The sequence below is a fragment of the Episyrphus balteatus genome, chromosome 2 (assembly GCF_945859705.1).
Source record: "Episyrphus balteatus chromosome 2, idEpiBalt1.1, whole genome shotgun sequence".
In the NCBI taxonomy this organism is placed as follows: domain Eukaryota; kingdom Metazoa; phylum Arthropoda; class Insecta; order Diptera; family Syrphidae; genus Episyrphus; species Episyrphus balteatus.
This window is the reverse complement of record NC_079135.1, coordinates 127,331,550-127,346,971: the sequence shown is the minus strand read 5'-3', so window position 1 is coordinate 127,346,971 and position 15,422 is coordinate 127,331,550.

Below are 15,422 nucleotides of genomic sequence, written 5' to 3'. Positions count from 1 at the left end.
TATCTTCGGGACATCTTTGGGACATCTTTGGGACATCTTCGGGATATCTTCGGGACATCTTCGGGACATGCTCGGGACATCTTCGGGACATACTCGGGACATCTTCGGGACATCTTCGGGACATCTTCGGGACATCTTCGGGATATCTTCGGGACATCTTCGGGACATGCTCGGGACATCTTCGGGACATCTTCGGGACATCATATGGACATCTTCGGGACATCTTCGGGATATCTTCGGGACATCTTTGGGACATCTTCAGGACATCTTCGGGTCATCTTCGGGATATCTTCGGGACATCTTTGGGACATCTTTGGGACATCTTCGGGACATCTTCGGGACATCTTCGGGTCATCTTCGGGACATCTTTGGGACATCTTCGGGACATCTTCGGGACATCTTCGGGTCATCTTCGGGACATCTTCGGGACATGCTCAGGACATCTTCGGGACATCTTCGGGACATGCTCGGGACATCTTCGGGACATCTTCGGGACATCATCGGGACATCTTCGGGACATCTTCGGGACATCTTCGGGACATCTTCAGGACATCTTCGGGTCATCTTCGGGATATCTTCGGGACATCTTTGGGACATCTTCAGGACATCTTCGGGTCATCTTCGGGATATCTTCGGGACATCTTTGGGACATCTTTGGGACATCTTCGGGACATCTTCGGGACATCTTCGGGTCATCTTCGGGACATCTTCGGGACATGCTCAGGACATCTTCGGGACATCTTCGGGACATGCTCGGGACATCTTCGGGACATACTCGGGACATCTTCGGGACATCTTCGGGACATCTTCGGGACATCTTCGGGACATCATCGGGACATCTTCGGGACATCTTCGGGACATCTTCGGGACATCTTCAGGACATCTTCGGGTCATCTTCGGGATATCTTCGGGACATCTTTGGGACATCTTCAGGACATCTTCGGGTCATCTACGGGATATCTTCGGGACATCTTCGGGACATCTTTGGGACATCTTTGGGACATCTTCGGGACATCTTCGGGACATCTTCGGGACATCTTCGGGTCATCTTCGGGACATCTTCGGGACATGCTCAGGACATCTTCGGGACATCTTTGGGACATCTTTGGGACATCTTCGGGACATCTTCGGGACATCTTCGGGTCATCTTCGGGACATCTTCGGGACATGCTCAGGACATCTTCGGGACATCTTCGGGACATGCTCGGGACATCTTCGGGACATCTTCGGGACATGCTCGGGACATCTTCGGGACATGCTCGGGACATCTTCGGGACATACTCGGGACATCTTCGGGACATCTTCGGGACATCTTCGGGACATCTTCGGGACATCATCGGGACATCTTCGGGACATCTTCGGGACATCTTCGGGACATCTTCGGGACATCATCGGGACATCTTCGGGACATCTTCGGGACATCTTCGGGACATCTTCAGGACATCTTCGGGTCATCTTCGGGATATCTTCGGGACATCTTCGTGACATGCTCGGGACATCTTCGCGACATCTTCGGGACATCTTCGGGACATGCTCGGGACATCTTCGGGACATCTTCGGGATAGCTTCGGGACATCTTCGGGACATCTTCAGGACATGCTCGGGACATCTTCGGGACATCTTCGGGACATCTTCGGGACATCATCGGGACATCTTCGGGACATCTTCGGGACATCTTCGGGACATCTTCAGGACATCTTCGGGTCATCTTCGGGATATCTTCGGGACATCTTTGGGACATCTTCGGGACATCTTCGGGACATCTTCGGGACATGCTCGGGACATCTTCGGGACATCTTCTGGACATCTTCGGGACATCTTCGGGACATCTTCGGGATATCTTCGGGACATCTTCGGGACATCTTCAGGACATGCTCGGGACATGCTCGGGTCAGCTTCGGGACATCTTCGGGACATCTTCGGGACATCTTTGGGACATGCTCGGGACATCTTCGGGACATCTTCGGGACATCTTCGGGACATCTTCGGGACATCTTCGGGACATCTTCGGGACATGCTCGGGGCATCTTCGGGACATCTTCGGGACACCTTCGGGACATCTTGGGGACATCTTCGGGACATGCTCGGGACATCTTCGGGACATCTTCGGGACATCTTCGGGATATCTTCGGGACATCTTCGGGACATGCTCGGGACATCTTCGGGACATACTCGGGACATCTTCGGGACATCTTCGGGACATCTTCGGGACATCTTCGGGATATCTTCGGGACATCTTCGGGACATGCTCGGGACATCTTCGGGACATGCTCGGGACATCTTCGGGACATCTTCGGGACATGCTCGGGACATCTTCGGGACATCTTCGGGACATCTTCGGGACATCTTCGGGATATCTTCGGGACATCTTCGGGACATGCTCGGGACATCTTCGGGACATGCTCGGGACATCTTCGGGACATCTTCGGGACATACTCGGGACATCTTCGGGACATCTTCGGGACATCTTCGGGACATCTTCGGGATATCTTCGGGACATCTTCGGGACATGCTCGGGACATCTTCGGGACATGCTCGGGACATCTTCGGGACATCTTCGGGACATCTTTGGGACATCTTCGGGACATCTTCGGGATATCTTCAGGACATCTTCGGGACATGCTCGGGACATGCTCGGGACATGCTCGGGACATCTTCGGGATATCTTCGGGACATCTTCGGGACATCTTCGAGACATCTCTGGGACATCTTCGGGACATGCTCGGGACATCTTCGGGACATCTTCGAGACATGCTCGGGACATCTTCGGGACATCTTCGGGACATCTTCGGGACACCTTCGGGACATCTTCGGGACATGCTCGGGACATCTTCGGGATATCTTCGGGACACCTTCGGGACATCTTCGAGACATCTCTGGGACATCTTCGGGACATGCTCGGGACATCTTCGGGACATCTTCGGGACATGCTCGGGACATCTTCGGGACATCTTCAGGACATCTTCGGGACATCTTCGGGACATCTTCGGGACATGCTCGGGACATCTTCGGGACACCTTCGGGACATCTTCGGGACATCTTCGGGACATCTTCGGGACATCTTCGGGACATACTCGGGACATCTTCGGGACATCTTCGGGACATGCTCGGGACATCTTCGGGACATCTTCGGGATATCTTCGGGACATCTTCGGGACATGCTCGGGACATCTTCGGGACATGCTCGGGACATCTTCGGGACATGCTCGGGACATGCTCGGGACATGCTCGGGACATCTTCGGGACATCTTCGGGACATGCTCGGGACATCTTCGGGACATCTTAGGGACAGCTTTGGGACATCTTCGGGATATCTTCGGGACATCTTCGGGACATTTTCAGGACATGCTCGGGACATCTTCGGGTAATCTTCGGGACATCTTCGGGACATCTTCGGGACATGCTCGGGACATCTTCGGGACATCTTCGGGACATCTTCGGGACATCTTCGGGACATGCTCGGGACATCTTCGGGACATCTTCGGAACATCTTCGGGACATCTTCGGGATATCATCGGGTTATCTTCGGGACATCTTCAGGACATGCTCGGGACATCTTCGGGACAGCTTCGGAACATCTTCGGGACATCTTCGGGATATCATCGGGACATCTTCGGGACATCTTCAGGACATGCTCGGGACATCTTCGGGACATCTTCGGGACATCTTCGGGACATCTTCGGGACATCTTCGGGACATGCTCGGGACATCTTCGGGACATCTTCGGGACATGCTCGGGACATGCTCGGGACATGCTCGGGACATCTTCGGGACATCTTCGGGACATGCTCGGGACATCTTCGGGACATCTTCGGGACAGCTTTGGGACATCTTCGGGATATCTTCGGGACATCTTCGGGACATTTTCAGGACATGCTCGGGACATCTTCGGGTAATCTTCGGGACATCTTCGGGACATCTTCGGGACATGCTCGGGACATCTTCGGGACATCTTCGGGACATCTTCGGGACATCTTCGGGACATCTTCGGGACATGCTCGGGACATCTTCGGGACAGCTTCGGAACATCTTCGGGACATCTTCGGGATATCATCGGGACATCTTCGGGACATCTTCGGGACATGCTCGGGACATGCTCGGGACATCTTCGGGACATCTTCGGGACATACTCGGGATATCTTCGGGACATCTTCGGGACATGCTCGGGACATCTTCGGGATACCTTCGGGACATCTTCGGGACATCTTCGGGACATGCTCGGGACATCTTCGGGACATCTTCGGGACATGCTCGGGACATCTTCGGGACATCTTCGGGACATCTTCGGGACATGCTCGGGACATCTTCGGGACAACTTCGGGACAACTTCGGGACATCTTCGTGACATGGTCGGGACATGCTCGGTACATCTTCGGGACAACTTCGGGACATCTTTGGGACATCTTCGGGACATCTTCGCGACATCTTCGGGACATCTTCGTGACATCTTCGGGACATCTTCGGGACATGCTCGGGACATCTTCGGGACATCTTCGGGACATGCTCGGGACATCTTCGGAACAACTTCGGGACAACTTCGGGACATGCTCGGGACATCTTCGGGACATCTTCGGGAAATGCTTGGGACATACTGCGGACATGGTTTAGGACTCTAGACCAATTACCAAATTTTATATAAAGGTTTATATAAAGGTGAATCTTTTTTGATCAGCCGGAACCTTCGTGAAGGAACTGAAACGAAGTGATTTTGCTGGAAATATAATGTTGACCAGTTTAATACCTATTGATACAAACATATTCCTCAAAAATGAGAAACAGTTTTACTTCTAGCAGGATTCTGGTGCTCTTGTAGAAATAACTTTGAAGTATTTTTTACTATTTTTCTGTTTAGACTTCTTTAATTTACAAATAGAAGAATCGAATTCAATATAAGTCCTCCTGATGTTAAAGTGCAAAGCAAAAGGTGTAAAAGGTTAAATCCTGACATTGTTTTGAGACTTTTAGGAACCTTTAAACAGAAAATTCTTCAGGTTTGTTTACCTATTATGATTTTCATTTTGCTTAACTTTTTAAACTATATAATAGATTAATTTTCATCCAAGGAATCTTAGTGAAGTCTAGTAAACCGAAACGCCCTCTATATTTGAAGTACTTTTTTTAAATCAACTGATTTCATATTCTTGATTTGTCATATTTCCGTCTCGCACTTCCAAAAATCATTACACAGAAAGCTATTTATATTCATAACTTGCAACAAAAAAAAGAAAAAAACAAAAAATAAAAACAAGCCACCCAGGAGGTCCAGTCAAAATCAATTTCTCATCACCAAAGAAACAATGACACATCTGCCAAGGCTATTTCATGCCTCCCAACAAGTAGTAGCACACCGCCTTATCTATATAAGAAAGGCAAGAAGCATGCAATTCAAATAATTTTTTATCTTGCTCCAAAAGTCTTGGTTTTTCCTCATCATCCAACTTAAGGACATCTTCTAGCAGCATAGACCAGCCATACAGCGCGACAAAATGCGAAAGAATAAGAAATTCATTGGTGTTTGCGATGCCGCTATCATCGTCGTCTTCGTCTTCTACGGTCGCTCATTGCCTCGAGTTAGCCTCCACAGCTCCTCAATCCTTGGAAACATATCCCAGATCAATTTGTCACAGTAAAAAATGAGCGACCTTCCTGTGTCTGTGATTTAACCCACCAACAGAGAAAAAGATAGATCTAGGAGCACCATCACCATCACCATCACCAGCAGCAGCAGCAACCTGAACTGAATACGCAATTTGTTGGGCAATTTATTAATATTCCATTAACATACCTGCTCTGCGCTCCACAGAGCCCTCTCAAAGCCGAATAATGATGCTGATGGTGCAGCAGCGCAGCAGCTTTGATAGAATATGGACCCTGGACGACAGCACCTCATCTGGGGAATGCACACCGTAGGCGATCTACGTGGTGTATAGTGTATTCATGGAATAAGAAGTATCAGCGTCAAGAAGAGACGATGCTAGAAAATCTTCCAACTCTTATGATTTATGTGATTGGGCGAGATTTGAATCGGGCGTCCATGTCTCATCCCCCAGCGCATAGTATTGCTGCTTTTGGCTTTATATCGCGCGTACACATGGGAATGGGCACACGGCGATAAGTTATTATCCTGTCCGTTGAGTCTCCATCAGTGATTAGTTTCTTGTGATGTGCGCGTCTTTAAATCGAGAAAACTTTTTAGAGATTGTTCAGCTGGATGCGGTCTATGCCAGTTGATGAGTTATGATTTTTTTTACCAGAGCTCCCTGCTGCTGGATATGTCAAGAACATGCATACCCGGTGACATTAGATGGCAGCCGTTTGAAGTGGAATAATTGTTCCAGAATGTTATATCCAAATGAAAGAAACAACCTACGTTAGTCAGAGTTTATTTCTGTACATCATGCATTTAACTTTTTTTTTGACAGAGTACAAATGTTTGTGGAAGTTATTTGTCTTGTGTCAAATTTTCTTTTAATTTTTTTTTATTTCGAGGTGAAGAATGGTTAGAAATTTTATTTCACTGACAAAATTCAAAAGAAGATTTTCTTTTGAAGTAAGTCGGAATGAGATTCAGCATTAAACTAAGCTTGACTTCTTTAAGATTTTTACTTGCTCTATAGGGCAAGTATTGGTTTCGTGTCGAAAAAAAAATTTTAGGTTTTAATCAAAACCAACATTACGTCCGTGCGTCTGTGCGTCTGTGCGTCCTTCAGTACACATTTCCACAGCCTAAACGGGTGGACGGATTTTCTTCAAATTTGGTACAGATGATTTTTATGGAATTCTGAAAGTTAGTTTTTTTTGTTTTTTTTATGTCTCGCTTAGAAAGTGTACCTCCCATACAAATTTTTCAATTCAAACCAAATAACTCAAAAACGGCTCTAACGATTTTGATTAAACTTTGCAGACGTAATATTTAAAGCATTTGAAATAAAACTGCATTTTTAGTTTTTCTCAAAAAAGTCAAAAAAGTGTACCTCCCATACAATTTTTTCAAAATTTTGCCCTTTAATGTCGGCTCTTCCCCAACATCAACAAAATTTCTTTAAATTTATATAGAGGCAGCTCTTAAAATCTACAAGTAAACTAACAAAAAAGTGTTTTAAACTTACAATATTATTGACCATTTTCCGAGAAGAAACACGAAGAAGATTTGTTATTTTTCAATTGAAATTTTATAAATTAAAACAAAAACAAATTTCCTGTTTAGTGCGATTGAAATATAAAAATTAGACCCCGACCTGACAGATTGGTGCCCATTTTTGACAAACAAATTTTGACAACGTTCGGAAGATATTACCTTATTACACTGGTTTACAAGGGTTTTGTTGCCGAAACAAAAATATACTTTTCTGAAGGTTTTCGGTGTGCTGAACTCGAATCCGAAGTCAGAAACAACTAATCAGCTTCCGTTTTTGAGATACTACCATAAGAAAATGCAAACAAAAGTTTTTTTGAGTTCTTCCGACCTTATTATTTTGTATAAAAAAAAAAATATTGCTAGATCATATTTAGTAAAGGTTTCTTTAAAAACTGTTTTCCATCTTTCGATACCTATTTAAATCTTTTCAATATCGTTTGTATTGCCCGAGATATCTTAAAATGAAGTAAGTAGAGGAGATAATGACGTTATAAAATTTATAAAATATGCCAATACTGAGGATATCTCGGGCAGTAAAAAAGATATCGGAAAGATTTAAACAGATTTAAAAAGGTGGAAAATAGTTCTTATAAAAACCTTAACTAAATATGCTCAAACAATTTTCCTCACTAACTTTTTTTGAAATCCTATGCAGTTAGTGAGTTTTTCCTTTGGACTGACGATAATATATATTCTTACAAGTTGAAGGTTCAATCTGATTTAAGATTAAGATTAAGATTAAGATTTGGGTGAGAGGTGGGAATAATTCGCCTTATCACTGCGGCCTCTGATGAGCCTATTGTGATTTCCTCTTTTTAAAGTTCACGTAGAAATCCTGAGTTTAGAAAACTTAGTATGTTTTTGGGTGAACTAGCGGCAATGTTTTCCGCTTCGAGATAATACCCTCCGAGGTGACGTCGACGTGTATTGATTAAGCAATTACAGTGACACAGTATGTGTTCTGCTGTTTCTTCGTCTTTGTTACACATTCTGCAGGTATCGTCTTGTGTAATGCCCATGGTCTTGAGATGTTTTTTTACTGAGCAGTGTCCAGTAAGGAAGCCTGTGGTTATGCGAATCTGACTCCTGGTGAGTGTGAGGAGTTGTTTCGTTCTGGCGTGGGAGATGTTTGGTATAAATTTTTTGGCTTGTCTGTTACCTTCCGTATGCGTCCAGTAATGATTAGCCATATCTCTTAGCCATTTATTTATGTAATGTTTTGCAGTACTTGTTGGTATGCCACAGAATGGTCTTGGCATCATGAAAGGAGATGCGGAACCTTTTCTGGCTAGTGTGTCTGCTATTTCATTCCCAACGTGACCGCTGTGGCCAGGTATCCAAATGAGTTGAACTCTGTTTGTACTGGCAAGCTGGTGTAGAAGTTGTATACAGTCCCATACCAGCTTTGAGGTGACTTCATTGCTCCTAAGAGCTAGGAGTGCGGCCTTGCTGTTAGAGAGAATATAAATTCTTTTGTTTATTACAGCTCTGTTTAAGTTTTCTCTGAGGCAGAGTTCAATTGCGAATATCTCTGCTTGGAATACGGAATTGAAGCTGTCCATGCTCTGGTGCAGATAAGTTTTGGTGTTCATTCCGAATACTCCGGCCCCAACACCTTCATTTGTTTTGGAGCCATCTGTGTACCATACATGAGACTCGCTATTGAAGATGGGTCTGTTCTGTTCCCATTCATGTCGTGAGGGGAATGTGACCTTATAATTTTGGGTGAAGTTATATCTTGGGAGACAATTGTCTACTAGCGATATTTTAAGTAATTCTTCCCTATTTAATTCAGTGAGAATATCAGAGTGAATTATCTTGGAATTAGAGTTATCTTCTGCGATGAGCCTGTAGCCGTTGACCATGGCTTCTTTCTTTAGTAGGAGATGGAGTGGTGGTAGATCTGTGATAACTTCTAACGCTGCCGTGGGGGCTGTTCTCATTGCTCCTGTAATATTTATACAAGCTAGTCTTTGTAGTTTATTGAGCTTGGCTTGTACTGTTTTTTGTTTTGTTTTATGCCACCAGACTGGTGCAGCGTATGTTATAATTGGTCTGGCAATGGCTGTATAGAGCCAGCGAGAGATTTTGGGGTTGGCACCCCAGTTTTTACCAGTTAGACATTTGCTGGTCCATAAGGCAGTCCTGGCTTTGTCAATGGTTTTCTGTATATGAGAGTTCCAGTTGAGTTTTTCGTCTAGGGTAACCCCTAGATATTTAACTTCCTTTGAGAATTCTATCGCTTCACCGAATAGGGTAGGCTTTATGAGTTTGTGTTTGTTTCTTTTTCTGGTGAAGGCGACTATGGTACTTTTTTTAGGGTTGACGTTAAGTCCAACTTTTAGGCACCAGTTTGCGACAAGATTGAGTGCTCTTTGTAGAAGATTCGAGATCGTGTCTTCGAATTTACCTTTAATGAGAATCACAATGTCGTCAGCATAGCCCTGAACATAAAATCCTGCATTGCTGAGTATGACAATCAGTTCATTAACTACAATGGACCACAGAAGTGGGGAGAGAACCCCGCCTTGAGGGCATCCTTTTGCGGCTGTGATTCTGATCTTGTCATTGCCCAGTGTGGCATTAATTTTCCTGTGACTAAGCATATGTTGAATCCATCTGCATGTGGTAGTATCTACCCCTGTGCTGAGGATGCAGCGTTGTATTTGTGCATAATCAGTGTTATCGAAAGCACCCTCAATGTCTAGAAAGCAACCTATCGCAGTCTCTTTGTCGTTAAGGGATTTATCAATCCGCGTTGTTAATTCCTGAAGAGCAAGCGTGGTCGATTTTCCTGGCTGGTAGGCATATTGGTTGTTGTGAAGAAGTGTTGTTTTCAGTGGCCCGTCCCTGATATGCCTGTCTAGTATTTTTTCCATTGTCTTCAGGAAGAATGAGGTGAGACTAATTGGTCTGAAAGATTTGGCTTGGTCAGATGGTCGTCGTCCTGATTTAGGAATGAACTTGACCGTTACTTCTTTCCAGCTTGTTGGTAGGTAACCCCATGCGTAGCTTGTTCTAAATATGTTTATTAGCATAGGTGTAATTAACTCATTTCCTTTCTGAAGGAGTGCTGGAAAGATTCCATCTTCTCCGGGAGATTTATATGGGTCGAAAGAATTTATCGCCCATTTTATGTTTCCCTCATAGAATAGTTCCCTTGCTCTTTTCCAGTCTTCTCTGTTTGGTCTGGTAAGCCTGAACTGGGGAGAAGAACTGGTTAGATCGGAGGGTATGACTACAGAATTTGGAAAGTGAGTGTCCGTAAGGATTTTTAACGTATCTGGACCATTTTCCGCACACGTACCATCTGTTTTCTTTAAGAGACCAATATGATTAGTGTGCTCCTTAGCAAGAATTCTGTGGATGCGAGCACTGCTTTGTATGTCAGATAGATCATTGCAGAACTTTCTCCATGATTCTCTTTTGGCTCTTCTAATCTCTGTATTGTAGTTGGTTAGTGAGGTGCGGTATGAAGTCCAGTCTCCGTTGCGCTTGGCTTTGTTAAATAGTTTTCTGGTCACCGTTCTTAGCTTAGAGAGCTTGGCATTCCACCATGGTGTTTTTCGAGTGCCTGATTTAGTTTTCTCTGGGCATGCGTTATGGTAGGCAGTGGTGATTGTTGCATTGAGACTGTTGCAGCTTATTTCGAGGCTGTCGATGTCTCTGATGCTGTTTGGACAGTTCCTGATCGTTTGCGATATTTCTAGGCAGTAGTCGTCCCAGTTCGTCGCTCTCGGTTGTCTGTACGTTAAAGAGGGTTTTTGTTCTATACATATATCAAAGCAAATTTGCCTGTGATCTGACATTGATGTTTCAGTCGAAACATGCCAGTTTTGAATAGCATTACCTATGAATGGAGTGGATAGGGTAAGGTCAAGGACTTCTTCCCTAATTCTGTTCATAAAAGTAGGGCTATTCCCATGGTTTAAGATTTCAAGATTATTTTTGAAAATGAATTCTAAAAGGTACTCACCCCTTTTGTTTATGTTGGAGCTGCCCCACACAGTGTGGTGTGGGGCAGCTCCAAGATAATCTGATTTAATTATCTACTCACGCTAGCTGTTCTAAAGAATGTGATGAAAAAAGCCTGGGTCAAACCCAAAGTAAATCAAAACGCTACGATTGATTGTTATTATTTTGCAAAAATTCAAAAATGTAATAGAAATTTTATACCGTTAAAAACTTAATTTCTTTTAAGTTTTACTTAATTTGTTTTTTTTTTTTTTTTTTTTTTGACGTGATATCGTCTTATAAATCGATGAGCCATGGCAGCCACCACAAAAAAGTGACGCCATTTTTTAGCGTTCCACTCTCGCACTTTCGCAGTGCGGCAAAAATTTCAATTTAAAATTAAAAATAAACTATTAGAGATACAAAAATCTTCTATAGCTTATTTGAAAGATAATAAACTAAAGTTAAATACATTTGAAGGATTTTAAAAAAATTCTATCTTTTAATAAGGTAAATAGGGGTAAAACAAAATTTTAAAAAATTGGCTATTTTCTAAACGCGACAATGTAAAGAGTCGAATTTTTTTTTAATCAATAGATAAATTTATACCAAAACTGACATTGAAAAAATTATAGAAAATTTCAGAACTAAGCTATTAATGGTTTTCTAAAACTTAGACCTTTGACAGAGTAGTGATTACTGGTAGCGGAATTTATTTTTGACAATTCGAAAAACGTCATTCGAAAGATAATAAAAAAGAAGTTAGGGGTCTGATACTGATTTTTTTTTAAGTCTCTGCGTTTTGAAATATGAATTTTTGAAAAACACCTACTTATTTTTGGGTATTTTTGGGTGAGTTTTTATTTTTTTAAACTTTTTGTAGCATTCAAAAATCTCAATAATCAATAAAGATAATAGACAGGACTATATCTGTGCGAAATTTCAATCAATTTTGTAGACACAATTTTGAGATAAGGGTAAAATAAAGTTTTATTATTCAACAGGTTCTATCTTTTGATCTAAAGCAAATACATTCTGATGATGTTACCTTTCATTTGGTATATCGCACATAACTGTTCATTCACTACAAGTTACACAATGTTAAATTAAAAAACTTGCGAAATACCTCAAAACACCTGTGGAGATCTGTTGATTATGAACAGCCATCAGTGTGGGAAGTATAATAATCTCAGTTTGGAGTTTCGACATTGTTGGCTTTAAAAAATTCTTACATTTTTTCTAGGCAGAAATAAGATTGAAACGTCATATGAAAGGTGAAATTATCAGCTTTTACATGATATAAAATTTTATATAGGTTGTCATTGAAAAAATTGATTCAATAGCGTGAGAACATTAAATTTTTTTTTTTTTTTTTTTGCTTTTTTTGATGAAAATTGATCGAGTATATATTTTGAGCTGAAGCAATAAGCTTTCAGGTGGTATAAAATTTACTATAGGTTGTTATATCAAAAAAAATGAATTTTTGGGTGATGGAAATAATTTTTCACTTTTTTCATAAGAAATGATTGTTTTTAATAAATTATTTTAATACTTTTTGAGCATTGTAAATATTTCAAAATGGTTTTATTATTTAGAAGAAATATTTGGCTTTTTAATGGTATAATCTTTTTTTGTAAGCTTTTAAAATAAAAAAATTAATTTAATGAGAAAAGAAAAGAGGTAATTTTTTGTAGCTTTTTTTTGGAAATTATGATTGTTTGAAATATAAATAAACGCTTCAATTGACTCATTTTAAAAGCACACAACCTGTTTTCTCACGACGTTATCACGTAAAATTATCGTCCGTAAACCGGCTTTACAGACAACCTCTTTTTTTTAATTTTTCTTTATTTTTGTAATTAAAATACTCATAACTAACTGAGTTCTTTTGTTTTGTTCCAATAAAACTAAAATTTTTAAAATCGAAAAAAATACCTCATAAGATTTTCCTCTTAGAAGTACCTCAGAAACCCGTGGTTTGTGTTGTTGCTGCCAGAGTCAGCAGCCGTTAAGAATACCAATCACTTCACCCCGACCCTCGAGTCTAATTTCGAACTTCGATACTGTGTATAAACATGTAATCTGTTACCCCTTTGAAATACCAATGGAAGCTATGCAGTTGTATGCAACTATAAGGTTATTCCAAATTCTAGTAAAAAATCATCTTTATTTTAATAAAAACACTCTTCCACAGGAATAGCTACCAAAAAAATGAAAAAGGATTTCCAAGTGGAAAAAATTCACCATAAATCATTTCTTTGTCATCAATAATAAATAATATCACAATGACAGAATTATTCTTTGTATAAATTTTAATTCCAACGATGAAAAAAGAAGAATATTCATTTTGCTGTATAAGTCTCTCAATTAAATGATCGGGGTCACTCAATTAAAATTCACGTCTGATTGTCCAAATAATTTGTTTAACTTTCTTTGTGTTTAAAAATAACTTTTACTAAATGACAAGTTGAATTAAAATCTTAAAATTTATCTACCGACAAAAAAAAAAAAAATGGAAAAAGAAGATGAAAATTAAGAACCATTCTTCTTCTCTTCACATTATTAGTGGTGGTCTTCATCATCATCATCAACATTATGAGCTTGTTTGTGCATATCTTCTACAAAAAAATCCAAGACAGTTTTGTTGTAAAAGGCGGGGAAGTTGCCTCCTTTCCGAAACTAATAATTATTCCCATGGCGACGTGTTGTGTACCATAAATTAAGTGAAAAACACTCATAACTCTCCAGCTTCACATGTTCCCTATTAATCACACGAATTTAACAAGGCACTTTGTGTGTGAGAGACACACATTGTGGCATGGTGTTGTATAGCATGGCGTGGCAATGGCTCGGGCTCACACTCCATATCACAGCCAGTTGTTAGCCCAGCCAGCCAGCCAGCCAACTTGCCTCCTAATGATTCCGATGCGCTAATTATTATTGCTCACTTGAGTGCCACTATATACTCCTACTGGGTTGCTGGCTGGTGCTGCAGTTGCAGTGTTGGCTCTGACTAGATCATTTCCCGTTGCAATGGTTTTTTTAGTAGACTCCTCCAACGACGACAATAAAGCAACCCTCTTGGTTTAAAAAATTCAAAACTATACAAATTGCTATAAAAATAAAAGCAAAAAACAAAAAATAAAAAAAAAGAGACAAAACATGCGGGAAAATTGCAAGAAAAAGAAAAGAATTTTCGCATTTTCATTTTTCTTGTGCAAAACAAATTTGAAGAGAACGATAGTGAGTCCAGGCCCTGAATCTGAGATGTGTACATTTTAGGGAGGCATCATGACAGAGAAATAATTTTTTTCTTAATTCCTCAAAAAAAAAAAAAAAAAGAAAAGAGTTGCCATATTACGTAAGATTTTTACACTCAAAAGATTGAGGGTCTGGGATGTTGGAGACCTCTTTTTAGTTAACTGGGGGTCTTTATTGTGAAAGTCATTAATTTTGATATTTCCAAATTTGAGTGGTGGCAACCCTGACCATAAGGCACAATCAGTATCATTATAAAACAGCAGCGGTAAGATACATATAGGGAAGGCCGTTGACGAGTAACTCTCGGGCTTGGCTACCGCTTCCAGAAGCAAAATCCAAGCAGGGGGGGGCAAAGTGTCACCATCAGCAAAAAAGATGAATTTATCACCAGCAAAAGTCGACAGCAATGACAAACGGAGAAACGCAGTGAAAGGAAGCCCAACAAAAGTTCCAAGCGAGTAGGCAGTTGTGAAGTGTTTTGTATTTCAGTTGTACAGAGCTCTCTGTTTCTTCTGCAATTCCATGTTGCATGAATGCCGTTCACTTTCATACAAAACGCAGAGGCAAGGAACGGCTCTCAAAACAGACATCCTCAGCCATCGTCATTGTAACATGGCTCTGGCTGCAATAATTATTGCCTCGAGACTTATTGGACACAATTTGGGTGGTAGGAAACTAAGAATGGACATTGGAAAAATTATTTTTTTGCTTCAGTGTCATAACAACAACAACAACAATAGCAACTACTGATTCTGCTCTGCTGGATGTTGCCAGTTTGTATACAAAACCAGACGAGATGAGTTTTGTATATTTTTTTTTTAAATACTTTTTCAAGGTCTGTAATGATATTTTTTTTCCTGTGTTGTGGAATTGTTTAATGTGTTTTCGAGCAGAAAATAACTTTAAGTTTATTTTATAGAATATTTTTGTTTGTTTTTACTATGAACGAAAAAAATTGCTAACTGAATATCAACAGTATAAAATTGAAAAACAGAGAATACAAAACAAACAAACAAACAACAATGAAACAGAAATGACACAGACGTTCAAATAAAAATTAAGAATTTTT